Source organism: Miscanthus floridulus, chromosome 11 (assembly GCF_019320115.1).
Source record: "Miscanthus floridulus cultivar M001 chromosome 11, ASM1932011v1, whole genome shotgun sequence".
Classification (NCBI taxonomy): domain Eukaryota; kingdom Viridiplantae; phylum Streptophyta; class Magnoliopsida; order Poales; family Poaceae; genus Miscanthus; species Miscanthus floridulus.
The window spans coordinates 51275477-51300045 of NC_089590.1; positions in this window are offsets into that span (position 1 = coordinate 51275477).

Sequence of the window (24569 nt, forward strand, 5' to 3'; positions counted from 1 at the left end):
ACAACTTAAGTAACATAGGGTCCCTAATAATAAGTTTCCAATAGTAACATGACTTCCAAGAAAAGTATTATGTGAGTCTATCCATAAGTCATGATTAAAATAATCTTTCCTCAGGTTTTAAGTTGTTTTATCAAGGGATTTTCAATTTGGTTCGAAACAGAAAGTATAACATGTGAAAATAGAACATATAGGCCGCAAACTTGACCGTGGACAAAGCACGAGGCGAGGAGCCACCATGGTGGGCTAGCCGACCCATAGGGGAGACCAGGCGGCCTACTCTGGAGTCCGTTTAGGTCCAGCTTTGGTCAGCGTGGTTCTTGGTCCATTACTTCCTGAATTTTGTGATTCATACGATTGAATTCCGTCTTGTTGTCGTGGTGTGCTTCCCCACACTTGTTTTTCCATAAACAGAAAAATCGTCCATGAAAACTTCCATGATTTCTTCAATCATATAAGAAAATATAGACATCATTCATCTTTGGAAAGAAACTAGAGCATTACATTGTCCAAAAGAAATTCTATGGTAAGCATAAGTTCCATATGGATATGTGAAGGTGGTTTTGCTTTGGTCATCTAGATGGATCGGTATATGGTGATAACCTGAATACCCATCAAGGAAACAGAAGAATGAGTGATTTACCAATCGCTCCAACATTTCATCAATGAAGGGCAACGGATAGTGATCTTTCTTGGTTGCCTTATTAAGTTTTCGGTAGTGTCGGCACAAAAATTTTGTCCCATGCTGAGGACACACAAGCAAGCCAGAAGGGTCTGCTCAATAGAGCTGTAGATCCGCCTAGCTTCAGCGCAGGGGTGGTCGATCCTACGCACTCCTTTTAAGACATGCCAGTTAATTTGACATTGCAATTGACAAGGAGAGAAAGTTTATCAGTAATTTAGGGCAGAACTTATCGGTGTTGCCAGACAGTCCTGAATGTGTGGCTCTAAGAGCCAATATGAAAGGAGATCGACTAAATAGTCGATTCTAACATATTCATAAGAATAAATTAGTTAAAGCTCATGGGGTTGTGCAAGAAAAATTGGTTATCACTCAGGATAGATCTCATTATTTAGATAAACATTAGTCAGTGGCTATAAGATATCAACAATAATTAGTTTATGCAAAGCCAATGACTGTAAGTAACCGAACCCTTTTTATACAAAAGAAATAGCTCATCACCATTCAACCGTTTAATAAAGATAAATCTATTGAACATATTAGATCTCATCTATCGCTATGACCAGTGGGGCATGAGACAGAATCATGTAGGCCGTAGAAACAACAATAGACTCGATGACCCTAACTTATTACTAATATCAGTGGGGCATGAGGCAGAATCATGCAGGCCATAATACAATAATAAGATCATGGGGCTAACACATCTTTCAACCTATCCCTACTTCAATGATCTCGTGACGCGAACTGTTTGTGAAAGCACTCGATATCGGCTAAAATAGCTGATTCAGGCATAGCGCACAGTTAAGGTCATGCCCTCTTAGGAACAAATCTACCGAATAATGATCCCCACTCCACGGTGCTAACAGTGGGGTGTGAGGCAGAATCACACAGGCCATTATAATGGGTCATGGAACAGTTCTCGCTAGCCAATAGATCTACTAAAGATCAGACATGCCTTAACCGCACACTATGCACGATCAAGATTGACATAAAACAGTCGATAAAACATAACTCATTGTTTAAAGTGCAGATTAGATCAGTTTAGATTAACAAACGATGGGTTAAACAAGATATAAGGCCGATCTAGATCAATCCCAATCAGGCGAAGTGATATTGCTGTAATTAAATAAATAATGGAAGCAATAAGCAATATCGATAACTCAATAAATCTATTCGAAGGAATGCCACCCTTAGATAGAGCTGATAACTTGACCTTAATCTAGTTCGAGTAGTGGAGGTTGACCAGATCGATGCAGCCTTACTTGAACTAGACAAGAATCGATAACTAACTTATACCAGAGTCGTAGTGGAGGTCGACCGGATCGATGCAGCCGTATGAATAGAAGTATAAGCCATGATGGTACTTACAGACAAGCAGTGGAGGTCTACCGGATCGATACAGCCGTACTTGCTGAAGAACTTGCCGAGATCTACTCTACTCCTACTCCTAAGGGGTGGCCGGAGCCGAAAAAGTAACTTGTATTTGATTGATTATGTGTTTTTACAATAGCCGGGGTTTGATATTTATACCCGGGACCTACGCATGACTCCTATCTAAGCATGATTCATCATAATCTTTGGCCCTAGAGAAAACATTCCTAATTTAAGATAACTTGGACTCTAATCTTTTCCTTTTTGTAGAGTCCAACATGCCTTGTCCTAGTGCCGATCGTAGCCTTTGTTGTTATCTGCTGGCGCTATCTGAGGAAAACCGATTCCAGTGTTGCATCTGAATTAGCTGATACTGACCTGCTCGCAATTGATTCCTTGATGACATGATCTTGGGGGTCCTTCAAGTCCCTATGATTCTTCATCCAAATTTTGGTGTAAACACATGCCCCCCAATTTTGGGATAAAAGTAATTTTATTCCAAAATTATATCGTCTGTACCCCCAATAGGTCTGCAGTCATGGGTAGAGAATCTTGATCTAGGGTCTGCTGCTTGTCACCATCTATGTCAGCTCATGAGCCTATGCTTCAAAACTTTTATGAGAGCATCATTGCTTCACGGGCACTTGGATTTATCTTTCTAGGCCGACTATAAAATGTCTATCCGACCTCGGCGAGAGTAATTCAACAATTTAGCTATGTTTCTCTTCCATATGCCCCTTCGAGTGCTTCTGACTCCACCGGACCCTCCATGGTCTATCCTTTTGCTATGAAGATCTTGAGCGGTTAGAAGAATTCTTGTGTGTAGGGTGATTGTGTCACTCATCTTAGCACCTTGTTGAGCAAGAGAATCAGCTACTGCGGTTAAAAGAATCCTTGTGATCGCCTAGGTCTTCTCTCTATGCTCGCAGAGCTGTTCTAGTGTTTACAAGGGCTAAAATGTGTGGGCACCTTCCCCTAGTTTGATCAATCAAATGCCCATTGAGAAAGCCACAAGCTTCTTTCCCATAGTTTCCCAGTCATTGAGAAATCAGCTAGGCACCTGTTAGATAGGTGGCATTTCCCCTTCTCTGACATAATTTTATTAACGAGTCGATGTGACTCGGTTCATGATGACGTTTGGCCCTGTGGGGATTCAAACTCTCTTCAATCCAAAGAAACCTTGGTGGGCTGATTGCTGGTCAATGTAAATCTTTTGTATCCATCCCATGATATTTTGTAACTTGGGGAAGCAATAAGTTCGAATCTGTTATCTCTTCATTATCTGTCCCCTGAATTTCTGGAGCGTCGACCTATTTCCGTATCTGATTTCAATTTCACACCCCCGACAAAATCTATCTCCTCACCTTCCTGAGCAATATATACGGGCCACGGCTGGGGATCGAAAAACAACTCGCTTTGTCTTAATCTTCCTGCATCCTTAGTATAGTTCCTGCTTTTCCATAGGTTTGAGATCATGGAGAATAGTAAGAGGTCTACTGAGGAGGCCCTCAACAGATCTGCATCATCGTGTTAGTGCCTTCATTGTCAGGAGGGTACAACTCGTGATGCCCCCACTGCCTTGGGGGATAGGGCCGACTCTGTTTGGCCTTTAGGGTTCTCTTCATTAATAGCTCATTGCCAGCTCCCTTGTTATCAGAGGAGGCAGATTGACAATGATGATCTACTTGCCTCAATTGATTGGCATGGCCAGGGTCTCGCTGAATGTCTCTCCCTCGCAGAATTGGCTCTGGCCATGGTTCGATGCCGATTGCCTCCCGAGGCTGATTTGGTGGAGGATAGGTTGGCCAAGGCCGAGGCTAGAATCATAGGTGAGATATCTATCATAACCTTTGCTTCCCTTCAATTTCATCTTCAAGATTCTGATCATCTTCCTTTTGAATCTTTTTAGATTTGTCTGCTCAACTAGAAAGCCTCCGATTGGCTATGGAGTATGCGGCAGGATTCATCAATGCCAGGGGTGCTGTCCTAGTGGTTCGCCTGCATGACATCTTGAACTGTGTTAGGGAGGTCACTTTGCATGGCGTTCGCCATCGTGCTGCCATGGCATTGGCTTCTGCGCAAGCCCATTCTGGCCACGAACTTTGGTTCCTTCCCCATGGTTTTCTAGCCGTGGCACACCCTGGGAATTATGAGCGCCTAGTTGAGGATTTCTTCAGCACTGCTAAGTCTGTAGCTTTTATTTCCCAGGACGATGATATAGTGGCCAAAGTGTTTTCTGGCCTGTAGTTTGTAATAGGTGATATTAGCAAATAATTTCTTCGTCTTTAGTGATTTTTCTTTTGTTTCGTACTTCATACTATATGTATCACTTTGTCTATGTTTGCTTTGCTCCTATAGGCGATATACATTGTACCGGCTTTTACCCCTTCGGGTTTATTTTCGTGTTAGAGGCGATACCCTTATGGTATCGACTATTAGAGCCGACGACCGAGCAAATTGGTTGTCAAGTATTAAATATTGCCCATTTGATTGCTCTGCTGAATTCTTCTTCTCCTCTTAGTGTTTCCAAAACATAAGCATTACTAGACGTACAACATTTAATTTGATAAGGTCCTTCCCAATTAGGTGACCATTTGCTGAACTTGCTGTCCTTTGACCCGATCGACAATTTTACTTTCCAGACCAAATCTCCTTCAGAAAATTGCTTATTCTTGACTCTTTTATTGTAATATTTTGCAACTCTTAGTTTATTAGGTTTAATATTTTCAAGAGCACATAGCTGAAGGCAACTCAAATCCTCTAAGTCATCTATCACAAGATCCTTGTAGACTTCGGCTGACAAATCATTCTGCAACATAACACTCCTCGATCTAGCTTGAACTTCCCAAGGAAGGACTACATTATGGCTATACACAAGTTCATAAGGCGACCATATCTGCTCTTTTGCTCTTGGCCATCAAGGGTAATCCATCCCAGCCCTCTTCAGAGTCTTGTCTCTCTTTTCCATTTTTGAAGATCAGGTCCTGAAGGTGAAACAGGTTTAGGGGAGTCTCTTTGATCGTGAAACTCTTTTGGCCAAGGGGAACTCAAACAGGCAAGAGGCTAAAGAACTATCACAGTCGATTGATCACCTTTGTTCTGACTAAAGAGCCAATTTTGAAAATAGCCAATTCTAGACTCTCGGTCTTAATCTTATCTAGGTTCGAAAACACGACCTTTATTAAGAGAGCCCTTCGACCTTCTATCCTTAGTCATCCGGTGCTGTACTCTCTTCGGTATTAGCGAGGTGATGCTTCGTCTCTTATTAATTGCAGTTGCCTTTTGCATGACCCGAGGCATCCAACCCTTAGTCCTATGGCTTCAAATACCAGACAAGGGCTCCAGCCTTGAACACATCCGCACTTGCAACCGTTCCTGTTTCTTTACTTTTCTCCACCCTCATAGAACTCTGTAGCGGCCTTTCTCTCTTCCTATAGATTCAATCAACTTCATGGCAGACGAGGAGAATCGTGGAAAGCATGTGGTGGAGGAGGTCCCTAAGGAGAACATGCCAATGAACCAGCGCCTCCAATGCATGAGGTAAGATTGGCATCCTCTGTTCATGATGATGATCTTTTCTGACTCGTCTATAGGTTTATCATGAATGATAGCCTTCGTTCCCTCCCTAGGGCCAGCAAGCCCTCTGACACTACATCTTCTGCACTGGCTTCATCATTGGATTCTTCCAACTCGTATAATGGCGATGATGCCTGGTGCTTCTTCTGAGAATGGAGGGTAGCTGAGGACCACTTTTCCAAGGCGATTCAAAAAAACGGCCAGCTTGAGATCCATCTAGGGGTCTTCCAAGTGGCCCTTAATGTGGCTAAGGAGGAGGCTAGTGCTGTTCAAGTGCGGCTGGCTGAGTTTGATGCCACGGTGGCAGGTGAGATGAGTTCTATGAATGCTTCTATTCTAATTTCCACCATCTTTATCTTGATAGTCTTCTGTGATCGCCAGCCCTGATGATGTAGTCGGAGTCTCTCCAACTGGCGGCGAACATGGCTGTGGATGCCATCAATGCTCAGGGTTCCCTCATCAATGCTCACCTCCAAGACATCCTAGCCCGTGCTTAGGAGATCACCCTCCACGGTGTTCATCACGGCACGTCGGTGGTGCTAACTGTGGTGCAAGTCTAGACTAGGTATGACCTCCTTGCCATGGAGGTTGGCTTCCCAATGGGCGACAACCCTGAGAGACATGAGGACCTGCTCGAAGAATTCATCGTTGCTGCAGAGGTCGTCGTGGACATTACATCCGCTCAGGATGTAGTGAACAAGGTCTTCAATTAGTTTGTACTTAGGGTAAACCGATGAACAAAGATTCCTATTCTTTCATGAATGTGTCTCAGTGTAATGCCCTTGTGCATGATTGTTTTTGTTTTTATTTCTTGCTCTGGAGGTGATACGTATCATATCAACTTTTATGTCTTTTAAGTTTCTTCATTTTTTGAACTAGAGGCGATACCTTCTCTAGTACCAGCTATTAAAGCCGATGACTGAACAAATTGGCTATCAAATGTTGATCAAATCCTAGGATAACACCCCTTTAAATATTTTGCCATAGAACTTTTCATGCCAAAGGTTAAACAATTGATCAACCCAGGTCAAGCATACCATTAAGTAAAACGGAACTCCTTTAAGAAATCTATCAACTCTGAATCACACTTACGATTCGACTTAGCATTCACATACATCGGCCTAAACCCATCTCTAGGACTAATGCTTATTTCTTCCTTAATCCAATGGCTGACATGAAGCCATGATTATTTATCAAAATAAAGTCTCAGAGCCGATTGCTTGCATTGGTTGTTGGCTTCCATTACTGATTTTAATGAAGCCTTCTTCCCATAACTTACCAGAAAAGCATTCAAAATCTCCTAGTTCCCAAAAGACTAGATCAGCTGTTATGATTCTCATAGATTCATCAGCACGAACCAATTCAACATCATCTCCGTGCCATTGAATCAAACTCTGATGCATGGTCGATGGTACATAATAGTTCACATGAATCCAATCATGACCAAGGAGCAAACTATACGATCCTTTTCCATCGATGACAAAGAATGTGGTGAGCAGAGTTTTACTCCTGATTGTTAATTCGATGTTTATTGCCCCCCAGGTCTTGGACGCATTACCTCCAAAATCCTTAAGCATCATGTTAGTCTCCATCAGATCTCCTGGTCCCTTGCCAAGTTTATGAAAAATAGTGTAAGGCATGAGATCGATAGAAGCACCTCTGTCCACCAACATCTTGTTCATCGGCTTCCCATCAACCAAACCTTTCACATATAAAGCTTTTAAGTGTCGATGCTTGACTGATTTATCAAATATTGCTTGCTATATGACTATCAACTTAGCAACCATTTCCTCATACTCTGATTCATCAAAATCTGAATAAACTTCTTGATCTGCCAGAGCTCTGAACTCAGATGGCAATAGAAAAGCCATTTGAATATTAGCTGATGGTTGTTTTCTATCGGTTGTTTGCTTAGTACGCCACACCTGAGGTTTACCGGATGTCTGAGCCTATTCCAACTCTCTGTTCCTTAGGCGTTGCACCCTTCTCTTCTAGCTTCTTGTCAGACCTCCTGGACACCATTGGCCTTCCTACCAAACATATTCTCTCTTGTTGCTCTCTTCTTCATAATCAGCCCAGTCTTGATCAACAACTCTTTTTCCCAGCCGATTATTAACACTTTCATTTTTAAGCGCTGATCCAGGTTATTATGATGATATGCATCCTGAGCATGGATAGACCGGTGACTGGTTTGAGATTGCCTAAACCCCCAATATTGATCGCTGCATTCTGGACAGTCATGTCTAGTAGACAACTTCAAACCTTCATTCCAGCAATGTCTGAAGAAAGAACAATTCCAATGTGATTCGGCTTGTCTCCTTTCATACCTCTCATTTTCCAGTTGATGCTGGTATTCTTGATCCTTTAACCAACACTGTCGACGAAATATGGTCGGCAGTCTACCTAGGGGTATGCCCAAGGTAGTAGATTATCGGCAGACAGATGCGCAAGCTCCAAACAAGACGGTGACGCAAGACAGACACGAGGTTTTATCCAGGTTCGGCCGCCAAGAGGGCGTAATACCTACGTCCTGCGTCTGATTTGTATTGCTGTATGTCAATGAGAGATGTTTTTTAGAGGGGTCCCCTGCCCGCCTTATATAGTCCGGGGGGCAGGGTTACAGATCTGGAAACTAATCCTAGTCAGTTACAATTGCCATATGTGGCCAGATAAGGATTCCTATTCTAACCGACCAGGATCCTGCTTGGTCGCCAAATCCATCTTGATTCCTTGTGCAGGACTCCGATCAGGTTGACTGAGCCGCACGTCGTCTTTCGCGTGGACTGAACCCATCGATCCGGGCCAGCCCAAGCTTAGCCATAAGGGTATAGGGGTTAATACCCCCACAGCTAGTCCCGAGCATCATGTATTATGCTGCGACACGCCATTTTAACCTTCTCCGACAAGCGAGGCTTGAATCCTTGACGCCTCCGACACCGTCATCACCGGAGAAGTAGGTTGTCCGAAGAATGTATGGTGCTCTTAAGAAAAAGAAAAAGATTTCTGTCCTGAGAAGTGTGCCCACTTGTATTTCTGAAAAGAAATGTAAGTGGTCTTGAAGCATAGCGCCCTTGAATATCAGAAGCGTAGGGGTCGAAAAACAAACACATTCACCGCAAGGTGAAGTGTGCCCACTTAGTCCCCGAGCCTGGTAGTAGGTGACGTAGGCACGTGGTGCCAGGGTCTAAAAAAGAATTCCCAGTTAAGTTGAGAACCCAATCGTCGTACAGGCGATACGAGATGCACCGGCAGGTGCATCGTACCGATGTAGTCCCCGAGCTTGCTGGAAGGCGAGGTATGAGCCTTGTAGCAAGGTCTAAAGAAATGTCTCTTAACTGTATGTGAGTACAAATCACATGTAGCCAAGGAAAAACACTATTCAAGCAGTGGTCGGGGCAGTCCCCGAGCATATTAATAATCCTTATAATCATTCAAAGCACAAACACATTCACCGCAAGGTGAAGTGTGCCCACTTAGTCCCCGAGCCTGGTAGTAGGTGACTCAGGCACGTGGTGCCAGGCTCTAAAAAAGAAATTCAGCTGAAGTTAAGAATCCAATCGTCGTACAGGCGATACGAGATGCACCGGCAGGTGCATCGTACCGATGTAGTCCCGAGCTTGCTGGAAGGCGAGGTATGAGCCTTGTAGCAAGGTCCAAAATAAATGTCTTTCAACTGTATGTGAGTATAAATCACATGTAGCCGAGGAGAGCAAAACTCCAAAAGTGGTCAGGAGGGTCCCCGAGCACAGCCGGTGGTCATAGCAGTTCCTGAATATAGTAATGGCTCGGACAGTCCCCGGGCACAACCGTGGTCGGAGCAGCCTTCGAGCAAAAAGGTGTCTGGACAGTACCCGAGCACCGTAGTGGTCTGGGCAGTCCCGAGCACCGTAGTGGTCTGGGCAGTACCCGAGCAACGTAGTGGTCGGGGCAAGTCCCCGAGTCCACCGTAGTGGTCTGGCAGTCCCCGATCGCCGGTGCACTGCTTGTACTATTATTTGGTGTATTTATTTTCTGCTACTCTCTGCCAAGTCTAGTCTGTCCAGCCTGACACGTCTGCTGTCAAAAAACAAATAGGTATAGTACGTCATTCTGTCTTCTTTTTGTTTCTGGCAAACAGTCGGTTGACACCTGTATTGAGGTGTGTCAGTGTGGGCCTCTTTACATCATCAACGAAGAGGCGCGTACACTGGTACGAAGGGAGCGCGTTTATTGGCGCAGATTTCGGGGTATGTTGTGAACAACCGTCCGCGGCGCATTGCTGCGCACGACTCCCAATATTCTCTGTGTGCGGACGCAACGACGGTGCCCTTTTGCTTTATATAATGGTAGGTCTTGGTAAAGTTGCCCTCCACCATTCCCCATTTGCATTCCGCCGCCGCAACCTTCTTCTTCCTCCTTGCTTCCAAACATCTGATTTCCCCAAAGCACTCATCACCATCCCCTCGGTCTCCCGCATCCACCCACCCTTAGTAAGTACGAAACTAAGTGGCCGAAGAAGAGCGACGTCCCAAGAAGAAAGGCGGGGTCATGGCGAAGGGAATGGCTGGAAGCCTGCGGAAGCAACGAGCAAAACCATCGAGGACCTCGTCGCCATGGAGTGCTGCCACAACAAGGCACTTGCGGATGGCGTGCACTCCGGAAGGAGAAAGCTTCCCCGATCCACAACCAGTGTGAAATTGTGGTCTTTGAAGATTTTTTTTCAAACGGGGTTTTGGGATTCCAGTGCACCCTTTCCTTCAGGGCTCTGCTTGTACTACGAGATTGGGATTTGCAATCTGCATCCCAACTCGATTCTTCTCGTCTCTACCTTCATCCATCTCTGCGAGCGTATGGTGGCTTCCAGCCCCATTTCGACCTCTTTCGCCACCTGTTTTGCCTTCGGAAATAAGGGACAGCGGTGGGCTCGAAGATCGCCGGAGGCGTCTACCTGAACCTTCGGGACGGTATGAAGGCTCAATACCCTGCACTGCCCCCTGGGAACACCTCATTGGACGAGTGGTACAAGAAGTGGTTCTACATCCGTGAAGAGGCCAAACACCATCACTCTGTGCGATGTGGGACTGATTCCAGAGAAGAAGAGCAGCTGGTCGGAGAGGCCCGACAACCTGGAGCAGATCGCCGAACTACTCGGGTTGATTCCGTGGGGAAGGCTTGACGGCCCGAGCGTTGTCGGGCAACTTCATCAGCCGTAGAATTTCAGCCGTGCCAGAAAAGGATTCACCCCGGCTTCGAGTAGCCAGGGAGGCGCTGATCCCGACGAGGACCAGAAAGGAGCCGCTCGACAAGCTGGAGTACAAGGCCAGGATTGGAGAGCTATTCAACCTGGCCGATCCCAACTATGTTGCATTGACGCCATTGAAACAGCCTTCAAGCTGGCTCGCCCTCCCCCAAAGGTAAATGACGCCTCATTTTAACTGTAAAGTCTGTTGCACCAAGAAAATAACTGTCTTTTTCCTTCATTTTGCGTCCAGTATAATGGCCGTGACCGGGCAGGAGCTGTTTGTGTCGCCTCCCCCCGGTGTAGAGTGGCCGGCAAGTTACGGGACCAACCGCCCAGACCAGCGCCAGGACCGACGGCGTTCACTGGGCGGTACTCGAGACCGTTGAGGACGCCTCGACCAGAGCCGCCGGCAAGCGTCCGGCTACCAGCAAACGACGCCAAGCCATCATCTCCCAGTCGGACGACGAAGCAGAGGATGCGGACCATCGTCCGGCTCGTCCCCCGAAAGAGGAGAAGGCAGGTGGGGGCCGTCGGAGCAGGGGTGGCTCCTCTGTGCCAGCATGGTCACAGCACCGACCACGGCAACACAGAGCACAGACGAAAGAGAACATTGCCGCATCATCCTCCCGACGCCCGTACCGGAGGTTGAACAAGTCCCGGTGGAAAACTGCCGAGCAAGCAGAGCAGGGGCGGTCGAGGAGACGTTCCTTCGCCACATCCTTCCGCAGTCAAAAACTGTAAGTATATATATTTTGGATGTAAGCTTGTCATTTTGCATTGGATGCTATTGTCTTATGAATTTGTCTCTGCATGTATAGATCGGCGTCCACCGAAGGCCCCGACCAGCTAGCAGGGTGCGGGACGTCTTCTCCAAAAACGGCGGGACACAACTGGCGCAGCAACAAGCCGTGGAGGAGCCCATGAAGGGACTCTGCCTGGGCCTCGGCAGGCGTACGACCAGACGCCAGTCCCCGAGCAGAACACAAGTGCTCCGAGCACAAACCCTGATGAGGAGGATACCACAGCACCACAGGAGCTGGATCTAGCCGAGAGGGCAGCAGCCAGAAGTTGCCCAGGACAAGGGTGCCGACGCGACGGCTCGTGGGAAAGCCCTGGTGGTCGTGGAGTCTGCGAACTCCGGACCACTGCCGCCCTCCCGAACAGGAGGCTGAAGAGGATGAAGTAGAAAGAAGTCCTGGGCCGCCCCCAAGATAGACGACAACATGTATATGTGTCGCGCTATCGGAACGACGAATGGGTCATGCACGAGGAGATCCCAGAGCCGAGGAAACCTTAAGAGTTGAGCGAGCAGCCAAACGCCTGGTGACTGAAGTCCAGGTATATTTGGCTTTAGTCCTTAAACCTCTTGTGTAGTCAAGCTGTCTGACGTAGCTTGTCTGTATGCAGGACGTGATGAAAACTGCGAGGTACCGAAAAAGGTGCTTCGACCAGATAGAAGTAGTCATGAAGACCAATAAGGAGCTGACGGCTGAAGTTGAACGCCTACGGCGCCAACTTGAAGCCACCCGACCAGGAGAGGACAAAACAAGAAGCACAGAACCAAATCCTGGTCGGCCAGCTCAAAGACAAAGAGCAGGAGAAAACATGTAAGTGTTCACCGTCCTGTGTCTTTGGTGTATTGTATTGAGATGTATACTGTATCATAGCAAGTGCTGGACTTGTGTTTTTTTTTTTTTTTTTGTTCCTGACAGTAATAGCTGTAATGCAGGTTTAGAAACTGAAGTGACCCGCCTCCAGGGGGAGAACAGCCGCGCGCTTGCAGAATGTGGTCGCCTGAAGGAAGACAACGAGAAATTGGCACGCCGCCAGTCGGAACTCCAAGACCACACTAACAGAATGAAGGACGACCTGAAAGGTAAGCACTCCAGACCGCCTTGCTCATTCAACTGCCCACATTGCCTTGTCGTGTCATCACGTTTGATGTCTTGTAATATTTTCAGTTTTGAAAGTCAATGCCAAGAGGCACCTTGAGGCCGTGATCAAGGAGCGCGACGACTGGAAAGCACAATGCCTTAAGGCCGTCGAGGAGCGGGACACGTGGAGCAAGCGGTGCCAAGAAATGGCAACTGGCATTGTGCCCGTCCTCGACCTCATCGACCCGGCGCTCACAGAGGAAGAGCTAAGGACGCCTCAGCTCGGACTGGTCGAGAGATGCAAGCAAGCATGGGGATGGTTCCAAGACTTCGTGAAGGAGGCAGGTGAGTACACGGGCGCCCATGTGCTAAGCATGGTGCGTGCTCACTACCCCCTGATCGATCTCAAACGCTTGGAGGCTGGGTACCCGAAGGAGATAGACCCAGACAAGGCCGAAGAGCTTCGGACGGCCCAGCTGGACTTGTCGTCAAGGATAATTGGCGATATTAACCTGTGCGGAGGTGGGACAGCACCTGTGCAGGGTATGCCATCGACAAGCCAGCTGGAAAATGCCATCACCTTCAAGCCAACCAACGAAGCCTGCGGTCTCGACCAGCCAGGCACCGGCGGGGCCATCCCCTTCAGCTTGACTAGCTCTAGAGTCCCCTAGAATCGAGTAGGGTATCGGAGGCGGCGAGCAGTAAATGCCATGCGCCCCGACCAGCCAATGTAATAGGCTTAGAGCTGTAGAAGGAGGACATAGTTGTGTTATTGTAAACTTGAGCCTTTTCAGGCAAGCTTGTAATAACGTAACTGTATATCATTATAAGCTTATTTGTTTTATACAAAACGCACTTTAAGCTTGAAAATTTTTTTTTTGTCGGTGTAACTAAGTGGGAACGTGTTAACGCTCTGTTTTAGTTGTACCGTTTTGCTCGACACGTCATCCTGAAAAGTTTGTGCGGCCCCAGTCTGGCATGTGGTCGGAGTATGAGGTACTATGACCTGTGCATACGTGGACGCAGACAAGTCAAACCAGAGGGGACCTGCCGATCACCCGCAACGCAGAGAGCAGATCCCGTGCACGTGTTGGGAGGAACCGGAGACAGGGCCTGCTCCGAAAACCGTAGAAGGAGTGGTGGTCGGCTTGTACTGCCTTAGGTTAGAATAACCATAAATTCGGAGTGACACATTAGAGTGGTCGGAGAAATCATAATTGCTTTATTAAAGTAAATCGAAAATGTAAGTAGAGTACATATCTCAGTAGTTAAGCATAGAAACGTCTAAGCTTGTCGATGTGCCACGAGTTCGGTACGTCCGTGCCGTCCAGGTGAGCTAACCTGTAAGACGTTGGACGTGTGACTTCCTTGATCATGAAGGGTCCCTCCCATGGGGTTGCGAGTTTGTGGACGCCAGCCTGGTTCGTCTTCCACTTCAGGACTAAGTCCCCGACCACGAAGAAACGCTCTTTAACGTTCTTGTTGTAGTACCTGCGCAAAACAGCAAGGTATTTGGCCGTGCGTACGCAGGAATCAAGCCTTTTCTCTTCTGCGCTGTTGACTTCTAGCTCCCGTACTTCATTGACCCTGCCTTCATCGAAGTTCTCTACCCGTGCTGATCTGAAAGCTATATCTGGTGGGAGGACTGCCTCAGCGCCGTAAACCATAAAGTATGGTGAGACGCCGGTGTTACGACTGGGCTGAGTTCGGAGGCCCCAGACCACGGCTGGTAACTCCTTGAGCCATCTTCCAGGAGCTTTATCATTTTCTCTGTACATCCTCTTCTTCAATGCGTCCAAGATCATGCCATTTGCCCGCTCGACTTGTCCATTAGCTCTAGGATGCGCCACCGAGACGTATTTTACAACTATGCTCCTTTCATCGCAGAAGTCCCAAAAAACGTTCCCGGTGAACTGAGTACCTAGATCAGTAATGATGCTGTTGGGCACGCCGAAACGGTGGATGACCTGGTCGAGGAATGTGACAGCTCTCTCTGAGGATGCCTGTACCAGAGGCATGTATTCTATCCACTTAGAAAACTTATCAATCAGCACGAAGACGCATGTAAATTTCCCAGGGGCTGGTTTGAAAGGCCCGATCATGTCCAGTCCCCAACATGCGAAGGGCCAAGAGGCTGGAATCGTCTGGATCTCGTGTGCTGGTACATGGATTCTCTTGGAGAAGAACTGACAACCCTCACAGCGGCGGACTAGCTTCTCTGCGTCGGCCACTGCTGACGGCCAATAGAACCCTGCTCGGAAAGCCTTACCGACCAGTGTTCTTGAGGCCGCGTGGTTGCCGCAGGAGCCAGAGTGGATTTGGTCTAGGAGATGCTCACCTTCCTCCTGGGTTATACACTTCATCAAGATTTCCTCCTTAGCGTTTTTGCGCCATAACTTGCCATCGACGAGCAGATACTGCTTACTACGACGCATCAGGCGCTCATTTTCTGTTCGATCGATATAACCGCTACCATCTGTCAAGTACTTGATAAAAGGCGTTCTCCAGTCCGGCTCTTGAGTGGTCGGAAGCGGCTCGATTGTGCTCGGCACCGGAACCGTAGCCACTAATTGCTGGTCTGAAACTTTGTCGGTCGTTGAATCTTCGTCTTCAATGGATGGCGTGAGCAGGTCTTGGACGAATACGCCATGTGGGATTTTGGCTCGGGATGATCCTAACTTTGACAACGCATCTGCTGCCTGGTTCTTGTCCCGGACCACGTGTATGTACTCGATGCCATAGAACCTGCCTTCCAGCTTTCTTATCGATTTGCAATATGCGTCCATCTTTTCACTGGTCGTGTCCCAGTCCTTGTTGAGCTGGTTGATGACCAGAGCCGAATCTCCGTAGACATAGAGACGTTTAACCCCAAGCTCAATCGCAATGCGTAGACCATGCAGGCATGCTTCATACTCGGCGGCATTATTAGATGCTGGGAAATAAATCCTGAGGACGTACCGGAGCTGCTCCTTGGATGGTGACACGAAAAGAACTCCTGCTCCCGCACCGTCAATGTTGAGAGAACCATCGAAGTACATCGTCCAATATTCGTCGGATCCCGGAGAGGCAGGCGTGCTTAAGTCTGTCCACTCGACGATGAAATCGACGAGTGCCTGAGACTTGATTGTAGTACGGCTTGCAAATTCCAAGGAAAGGGGGCATAGCTCCATTGCCCATTTGACGATGCGCCCGTTCGCATCCTTATTGCGAATGATGTCCCCCAAAGGATACTCGGTCATGACTACCACACGATATCCGTCGAAGTAATGTCTCAACTTTCGGGATGTTATCAGTATGGCGTTAGAGCAGTTTCTGAATCTGTGGGTACCCTGGTTTTGGATTCGTTGAGTACCTCACTAATGAAATAAATTGGCCGCTGTACCTTGTAGGCGTGGCCCGGCTCGTCGCGCTCGACCACCAGTGTAGTGGAAACCACCCGATCGGTTGCCGCAATGTAAAGTAGGAGAGTTTCGTCTTCTCTGGGAGCAGTAAGTACCGGAGGGTGACGTGAGGTATTGCTTCAGCTGCGTGAAGGCAGCGTCTGCTTCCTCCGACACTCAAACTTCTCGGACTGCTTTGAGCAGTTTGAAGAACGGTAGCCCTTTTTCTCCTAACCTTGATATGAAACGGCTTAGAGCAGCCATGCAGCCGGGTAAGCTTCTGGACATCCTTCACCTTTCTCGGGGGCTTCATGTCTAAGACAGCTTTGACTTTCTCCGGGTTAGGGCGTATGCCGTCGTAACTGACGACGTTGCCAAGCAATATGCCAGAAGGGACACCAAAGATGCACTTCTTTGGGTTTAATTTCCATTGGAAAGTATTAAGGGCTGCGAAGGTGCGTTCCAGATTGCCAACAAGGGTATGAGCTTCCTTGGTTTTGACAACTACGTCGTCGACATAAGCCTCGACGAGGCCGTCTTTTATCTCGTCGTTGAGGCCAGGCCTGTATAGCGCGTTGGTAGGTAGCACCGGCGTTTTTGAGCCCGAACGACATAGTCGTGTAGCAATAGGTCGCCGAAAGGCGTGATGAAAGATGTCTTGATCTGGTCGTCTTTTTTGAGAGCGATCTGGTGATAACCAGAGTAGCAATCGAGAAAGGAAAGCAGCTCGCGAACCGGCGGTTGAATCTACGACCTCGTCTATGCGAGGTAAACCAAAGGGGTCCTTAGGGCAGTGTTTGTTGAGATCAGTGTAATCAACGCACATTCTCCATTCAATTATTCTTTTTGGCGTACAAGAACCGGGTTGGCTAACCATTTCCGGATGATACACTTCTTTGATAAATCCGGCTGCCAAAAGCCGCGTAACTTCTACCCTAATCGCCCTTCCTTTTTGTCCGCGAGCGAACCAGTCGTAGCTTCTGCTTGATTGGTTGGCCTTGCTGCTGACATTTAAGGAGTGCTCGATCAAGTCCCCGAGGGTACAACCGGGCAAATGTCGTGAAGGTTTCTCCTATGCAAAACACATCACGTTGGCCCCTCAAAGAACCTGACGAGCGCGTCGTTCCTATTTGGGAAGTCCAGGTCGGCCCCGATGAGGGCCGTTTGGCTGGGATCGTCTTCGACCAGATGGATCGTCCTGGTGGCTCCTTGGATCTGATGTCTGGGGGCGCCGGGAGTCCTCGAGCTCTGGGATCTGCCAGGTGGTCGGCCCGGGGGGTCTTCTTAGCGGTCGGGAGCATGTCTCGGCCAATGGCGAATAGAGAGGTCGTGGGCCTCTGCTATTTTTGAAGCGTGCGTCCTCAGCAGGTATAAAGCTGCGTATACGTTGCCCCTGAGGGTTAAAACTCCTTTCTCAGTAGGCATCTTGAGCACCAGATACCTGTATGAGGTATGGCCATGAACTTGGTGAGCGACGGTCGACCAAGAATAGCATGGTAGGTGCCGTCGAAATCAGCGACCACGAAGTTGACGTAGTCGGTGCGGAAGTGGTCCGGAGTCCCAAACTGCACAGGTAGCGTGATCTGCCCGAGAGGTGTGGAGCTCTGTCCGGGGAGAACGCCCCAGAACTGTGCCTCGTACGGCTTCAGGTCCGCCTGGGCTATTTTCAGAGCGGGCAGGCTGTTCTTGAACAGTAAATGGGAGCTGCCGCCGTCGATCAGTACCCTGTCGAATTGAACCTTGTTGATACAAGCGAGGACCAGGGGAAAACGCCCTGGCTCGGATATGGCGGCCCATTGGTCCTTCCTGCTGAAGTAGATTTCACGGTGAGACCACGGAGGAAGCCGCGGATCGGTGAGAAGGTTGTCGGTGTTTGCCACGTTCAAGCAAGCGCGGGCGAGCAGCTTGCGTTCTCGTTTGGTCTCAATGGACACCTTGCCGCCGATGATGGTGTGCACGCGATCAGTCGGCTTGACGTATTTATGACGAGGATCTGCATCGTCGTCGTCATTGTCCTCGTTGCGCTGTCCCCCCGCGTCGTTAGGCTTGTCGGACGTATCCGGAGCCTGTTGACGCGTGTAGATAGTCTTGAGGACGCGGCAATTCTCCATGGTGTGGTTCGATTTGGGATGGAGCTGGCAGGGTCCCTTCAATGCTTTGGCGTAGTCGTCCTCGTAGTTTCGACGTCCGCTGCCCTTTTTCACGGTATTGACCTCGCCGTCGTCCTCCCGAGCGCGCTTGCTCCTGTAATCGTCGCGGCGGTTGCGCCGCTGATTACGTTGATCACGGTGGTCGCGGGAGTCGTTGCGCTGGTTGCGGCGGTCAAAATTGTCGTTCCGACCACGATTGCCACGGTAATCGTCGCGGTGTGGGGGGTGGTCGGAGCGTGGAACCCTTGCTGCTTCTTCGACGATTATCTTTTTAGCGTCGTCAGCGTCCGCATATTTCTTAGCGGTGGCTAAAAGCGCTGTGACCGATTCGGGTCTCTTCCGGAGGAGCTTGTCTCTTAGGGCGTCGTGGAAGCGGAGGCCGGTGACGAAAGCCTCGATTGCTTCGTTGTCGGATATTGATGGGACCTTGATGCGCATCTCCGAGAAACGCCGAACGTACTCGCGCAGTGGTTCATCCTTTCGATCTCGGATCCGCTGCAGATCGTACTTGTTGCCGGGTTGTTCACAAGTAGCGATGAAGTTGTCGATGAAGGCCTGCCTGAGCTCCTGCCAAGAGTCAAAATAGTTCGCTGGCAAGCTAACCAGCCATTGGTGACCTGCATGACCAACAGCGACTGGGAAGTAGTTAGACATGACGTGCTCGTCAGCCATGGCTGAGCGGCACGCAGTTTCGTAGAGCATGACCCATAATTCGGGGTTTTCCTTGCCGTCGTACTTCTGAAGCTTCTCGAGCTTGAAATTCTTGGGCCATATGACTTGGCGCAGGTGTGGAGTGAACTGCTTCAGACCCGGCGGACCGTGGGCGGTGTCATACTCCATACGGCGATAGCTTTCATGGGATGCACGATCGTCGGCTCTCTGGTTGATGCGAGCACGTAGATCACGCCCGCCGAGGTGATGGCGGAGATCGTTATTGCCATCGCGGCGATCTCGATTGCCATCTGGGTTAGCCCTGCGACCGTGGTTGTCACGGCGATTGTCGCCTCGAACGTCGTGGCGGTTATCCTCCCGGCGGCGGTTGTCGTCCCGACCACCATCACGACCACCGTTTCCGCCTTGACGGTTGTCTGATGGGTCGTTATTGCGCGAGCCACGTTGGTTGAGTGGCTGTGAGCGACTTGAGTATTGGCGGCTGTGGCTTGATTCGACAGAAACGGATGGAGCCCGGGCCTGGTTCATCTCTGCGGTCTGAGCCATAGCAGCCGTCAGATAAGCTTGTATGTCATCACGGATTAATTGAGTCTCGGGAGTGTTGGGCAGCCGCTGCATTGTCGCCATGGCGACGGCTACGTTGGCACTTGGGGTCTTGAAGACTTGCTTGTCCCCCACCCTGTCAAAAGCATTGTTGAGGTCACGTGGCTGGACCCTTATGCGTCGTGCCTCCTGGTCTGCTTCAGCTTCGGTTTGCCGGCGATTAAACCGGTCAATATTGCGTGCTTCGCGTGCAGTCTTTTCTTGTTCTGTTTCGCCAACCGCTGGCGGCTCGTCGTTGCTGACAACATGGATTAAATCCCCTCGTCTTGGCGGGAAAGACGGAAATTGGGGGAAACCCGGGGCGTGGTCTGGTAGATCCAGATCGTATTTGACGCCTTCATCTTCGTGACGCTGAAGCTCGGTGTGGACCGATGCGTTGGAAGCAATGCCGGATGAGGAGCTGGAGTCACCCTCTCGGACTGTGTGGACGGATCCTTCTTGATAATCTTCAATCCGGACCATGTTGACGATGTTGCATGGCTTCGGCCGAGATTGGTGTATAGGACACAGATCCGAGCGGCGTCATTGGTTGTACGCGTAGCTGGAGGCAGCGTTTCGCAGGCCGTAGGGCTGGACCTGGTGGTTCTCCTTCGGGACTTCGTACTCGCAGAGTCGGAGACCCGTCGCGAAGGCTGGCTGGCGACGAGCGGAGCGCCCCTCAGGAGTAGATACGACCACAAGATCTGTTCCAAGTCGTGCAGGACGACTGGTCCGAGCTGGTCGGATAGATCTGTTGTGGGGGGATGTTACCTGCTCATTAGGTTGGCTTTGAATCGTACTTACCAGAGCTAGGGTTTCAGCGAGTTTGATGCCGACCCGATCGATGGAGTCGAGCGAGTCGGTGTCGTCGATCTGCTTCCCTTTGTAGCGGGGAAGCGGACGACGGGTTGTCGGCGTGGCTGTAAGCGTGGTCGGAGCCAGATGTACCGTGGTCGGAGCCAGATCCATCGTGGTCGGAGCCACGGTCGTCGTGGTCGGAGCCGTGTCCACCGTGGTCGGAGCCGTAGCCGATGCAGGTGAAGTAGTCGTCGGCGCGGGTTGAATCCACGCCTCCTCCGTGGTCATGGCGATGGAGACGTCGGGGCCGGTGGTCCAGGTGATCTGGCCGACGGTGAACGTGAGGCCGTTGGGCGTAGCCATGGAGCCGGAGACGATGACCATCTTGTTTGCTTGGAGAGCAGTACACACACCCCCTACCTGGCGCGCCACTGTCGACGAAATATGGTCGGCAGTCTACCTAGGGGTATGCCCAAGGTAGTAGATTATCGGCAGACAGATGCGCAAGCTCCAAACAAGACGGTGACGCAAGACAGACACGAGGTTTTATCCAGGTTCGGCCGCCAAGAGGGCGTAATACCTACGTCCCGCGTCTGATTTGTATTGCTGTATGTCAATGAGAGATGTTTTTTAGAGGGGTCCCCTGCCCGCCTTATATAGTCCGGGGGGCAGGGTTACAGATCTGGAAACTAATCCTAGTCAGTTACAATTGCCATATGTGGCCAGATAAGGATTCCTATTCTAACCGACCAGGATCCTGCTTGGTCGCCAAATCCATCTTGATTCCTTGTGCAGGACTCCGATCAGGTTGACTGAGCCGCACGTCGTCTTTCGCGTGGACTGAACCCATCGATCCGGGCCAGCCCAAGCTTAGCCATAAGGGTATAGGGGTTAATACCCCCACAAACACTGATAATCCTTTTCCTTCTGCCGCTACCACTTATTCAATAGAATCCAAGATGTAACTCGCGGCTTTGTCGCCCCATCTTTTGATGTTTCTCCCTACTCATATCGGCTCTTTTGCTTATCGCGACGTCTTCTAATCTCTCTCTACTCGTTAGCCGATATTTGCATCTCGAGATCAACTGTTCTAGCTTCTCTTGATTTGGTTGATGTTAGGACCTTAGTTTTTCCTTTGATCAACCTAGCATCAACTGTTTTGATCTCTTAGGAAAGGATTATCATCAACTTTTATTTTTCGAGACATATCAAATTTGAGCCTTCCTTGCTGAATAGCCCTCTGTATATGCTGTCGGAAATTTCTGCATTCATTAGTGGAATGAGAAGTAGTGTTATGAAACTTGTAGAACTTCTTATTCTTCAACTGATCATGGGGCAACATAACATGACCATCGGGCAACTTGATTTGCCCCTTCTCAAGCAAGAAATCGAAGAGCTTGTCTAATTTAGTGACATTAAAGTCATAGCTCTCCTCAACTCCTCTTCTCTAAGGATTTGGCACTATTACTATTTTCTTGCCCCAATTCCATTCAGCTGCAGCAACCTCTTCTTGTTCATCTTCATAGCCGTCATTGATTGAGTATGGATTATAAGCTTCGGCCACTGTGGTACTCTTCTAAAATCGGATATCTCTGCGCATACTCTGGAATTGGCTATTAACTGCTACCACTCGTTGAGCCAATTGACCTAAGTTATCAAATTCTTGTCCTAGCAGTTTTTCTTTCTACATTGGCAGCATTCCTTGAGTGGCTAAAGCAGCTAGATGATCATCAGCCAAGTTTAATGAGAAGCATAAATTCCTAGTCTCTCAGAACCTCTAAAGAAACTCAGTGCCTGACTCATTAGTCTTCTGCCTTATAGTTGTCAGATCAGTAATCTTCCTTTCTCCAGTCCCAGTATAAAAATATGTATGAATTTTTTTTCCCAGATCAGCCCAATTGGCAATGGACTTGATTAGCAGTGATGAAAACTAAGTGAAGGCTGGCCCTGACAGGGACAAGAAGAAGAAACAAACTCGATGGGCCTCCTCAACTGATGCCTCACCCAATTGTGTAAGATACCAGCTGACATGTTCTATTATGCTTGTACTATCTTAGCCAGTGAACTTAGCAAACTCTAGAAGCCTATAATTTGCAGGAAGAGCGATCAAATCATACCATTCTGGATATGGGCGTTTGTACAAATAGGTTAGCCCTTTTGGCTTCAAATTGAATTAATTCTTCATCATCTTGGTCACCTTTAGTAGCAACTCATCAGCATGTGAATTTGGATTTCCCAACACCTGCTGACCCATCTGTGGATTAAAATCATGTGTGCCTTGATACCCTGGATTCGGAATCATGTGAAGGGTGTTATAATCTATACCATAATGATACCCCTATGGAATCTCTATCTGCTGGTCCTTTGCTGGTTTGCTACTTGAAGTCTCTAATTGTAGACATGAGGATCTATATCTCTATGGATCCTCTGAATTAATGTGCAAATTTTTGAGCCGACGACGGTATATGGCTTGATGTGCCAAAATTAATCACCTGGTTCTAACCTTGCCTCACCGGCTGTTGCACATGCTATACTGATGGTCCAGGATTATACTGTATCTGATTTGTAGTAGTACCTTGAGCTTGTTTAGATGAATCCTGAACTATCTGGACATCATTATTACTAGCCGGTGCTACTTCTTGATGGCTGGTACCGACTTGATTAGTCCCTTGAGTCAACGGATGTGGAATGTTGTAATAAGCCGACCCAACTTGACCAACTAGAAACCCATGAATCACCTCTTTCATGGTGTTGTGGAATGTGTCTAAGAAAGCTTCATTATGGCTTGATATGGTGTCATGAACAGATTTGTCTACGATTTTCATGAAGAAACATCTGTCTTTAGCTTCAACTGTATCTGTCTACCCATGTAATAGAACTCTTGGTAGTGGAAATTTCTGAACAATTGTGTTGTGATGTGTTTTGGTGTAGGACAACAAATATTTGTTCTAAAATTCTTCTGTAGCTTTGCCGAAGACATCTTTATCTCCATCAGGTAGATCTCCATAATGCACCATAAGGATGTTGTTGTTGTTGTGAACCACCATGATGATTGTGGGGTCCCACCGGGCGTGCCAGAAATGTGTGTTAGCATGAAAATTTTGTCCTATGCTGAGGACATATGAGCAAGCCAGAAGGGTCTGCTCGATAGAGTTGTAGACCCGTCTAGCTTCAACGCAGGGGTGGTCGATCCTGCGCACTCCTCCTGAGACATGCTAGTCAATTTGACCCTACAATTGACAAGGAGAGAAAGTTTATCAGTAATTTAGGGCGGAACTTGCTGGTGTTGCCAGACAGTCCCAAATGTGCGTCTCTAAGAGCCGATATGAAAGGAGATCAACTAAATAGTCGATTCCAGCATATTCATAAGAATAATTGAGTTAAAGCTTATGGGGTTGTGCAAGAAGAATAGATTATCACTCAAGATAGATCTCGTTATTTAGACAAACATTAGTCAATGGCAATAAGATATCAACAATAATTAGTTTATGCAAAGCCAATGACTGTAAGTAATTAAACCCCTTTTATACAAAAGAAACAACTCATCACCATTCGACCGTTTAAAAAAGATAAATCTAATGAACATATTAGTTCTCATCTATCGCTATGACCAGTGGGGCATGAGGCAGAATCATGTAGGCCGTAGAAACAACAATAGACTCGATGACCCTAACTTATTACTAATATTAGTGGGGCACGAGGCAGAATCATGCAGGTCATAATATGTCACAGAACTGACCAATTTATAAGAGTACAAGTACAATGGCAGCCCGCAAGCGGTCGCACTGTCATACTTGAACCCATATAAACCCGGTAGTCCATCGAGTACCACGACGGGTCTCGATAAACGATTTACAACAACCAAGATCGTACAGGATTCAACATACATGCCACATATTACGTAAAGTTCACAGATACATTTCATCATCAGAGTACGAATAAAAGTTATTACAAACCGAGTTTGATAAATAAAGCGAAAGCAATTAAGCTCGAAAATAAAGTTTCCAACATAGTTGATATAGTGCCAAGTAAGATCATGGTCCACAAAAGCAAGGATAGGAATTAATAAAGAAGCCTACCTAAGGCTTACTCCTCATCCACAGTGGGATAGAAGCAACTCTTGCAATAACTATGATACACAGTGCCATCTGCAACAATAGGAAATAAAACCCTAAGTACGAGAAGGTACTCAGCTAGACTTACCCATCATGAACCAGAAATAAAATGACTACAAGGATTATGCAAGGCTATATAAGTGGACGTAAC